General features: G+C 41.5%; 1 long non-coding RNA gene across 1 annotated transcript; it reads right to left on the reverse strand.

The window, feature by feature from the left end:
- Positions 1-204: 204 nt before the first annotated feature.
- Positions 205-1,148, reverse strand: LOC119594786. Its single transcript, XR_005230653.1, has 3 exons — positions 1,007-1,148; positions 676-847; positions 205-315 (listed from the first exon to the last, which is right to left on the reverse strand). It is a non-coding gene; the product is annotated as an uncharacterized LOC119594786 (long non-coding RNA).
- Positions 1,149-1,461: the final 313 nt, after the last annotated feature.

Here is a 1,461-nt window from a genome sequence, read left to right on the forward strand (position 1 = left end):
CAGGGATCTTGGTGTTTAGATGACACAAGCTCTACTTAGGAGACATAAGGTTCCGGAACATTGTTACTCTATATAAAGTGGATATTTTCACCAACCCAAATCATCTAGCCAAGTACAGAACCCAAGACAACCAAGACCCCCTTGTGCATAACCAAAACGAGGCAGTGACAGAGCGACTTACCTTGAGCCACTTGTCGACACTTTGTGTGGAACTCGTGGAGACACGGTAATACTCGTAACATCTGCCGAAGCTCGAAGTCACACATGCAAATCACACATGTGGTTTGTTTAGTGTCAGACTTCTCCCCTGTATACCTGGAAATTATGTGATTCATTTTGATGGTGCAAACAGTATGATCAACATTCTTTTTCTTTTTTGTAAGGAGAGGGAAGGAAAACCATAAATTCCTTTTTCATGGAAACTACAATAAAAAATTTGTTGTCTTTTTATCTTAAAAATCCACTACCACTCATATCAAACTGTAGAAACAAATAAGACAATCAAATATTATAAAACAAAAAAACAAACAGAAAAAGGTAAGGAGAAAAGAAAAAGAAAATGGAAACACAAAATGACTTTTTATAAACACCCTTGTAATTCTTACCTAAAGACAACAATGACCAAATTGAAGTCACTACAATAACTAAATAAGAGACTCAGGAAAAGTTGCCTACCTATAGGACGGGAGTTGGTCAATCACTGTTTTCAAAAGGCCTCTGGGTTTTGGCCTCACCCAGCCTCTCTGCCAGATGTAGTAAAGCCTCGTAGTTCTCCGTGTCGGGGGCTTCTGCTGGCACTGGGTCTACCATACTGTACTGGTGTAGTGATGGATGCGACAACATTGCCCTGGAAATATATTCATGTCCATTGAACCATCCATATGCACACACACATAAAAAAAAAAAAAAAATGTATGCTCTAAATGAAACATATATAGTGTATACTGTACATCTCTCCTAACTTAAAGGAAATGCCACAGATATAAAACCACCTAAAGTAACTTACAAGAAATGTAAGAGAATGCCAGGGTAAGTAGCCGCCGCAGCAGCAGCACTAGGAAGTGGAGGAGGGGGTGGAGGTGGAGGGGCCGCTGGGGGCATGGTATTCCCTCGCCAGCTGGAACTACTGCGTCTGGTGCTTCCCAAACTGCTCCACTGCTTCCCCGTGGTCCTCTCATTCGGCCCAAGACATGGCCTTGTCCTGGTCCTCGGTAAAGGCCACGGCCCAACATGTCAACACTTGCTCCCCGTGCTCCTCCGCCACTCCCGCTGCTGGCCTGGGTATTTTGAAAGAGAAAAACTTTTAAAAATATATAATGTATTATTTTACAACAATATAAGCAGCAGATCTTAAATAAATCTGAAGACATAAATAAATACAGCTGATGTTAAAACTAGTGGACTTACATGTAAATGATGAAGTTGATGCAGGTGAGTATGAGCAGGGAAGGGGTAACCAGA

The sequence above is a fragment of the Penaeus monodon genome, chromosome 34 (assembly GCF_015228065.2).
Source record: "Penaeus monodon isolate SGIC_2016 chromosome 34, NSTDA_Pmon_1, whole genome shotgun sequence".
Lineage (NCBI taxonomy): Eukaryota > Metazoa > Arthropoda > Malacostraca > Decapoda > Penaeidae > Penaeus > Penaeus monodon.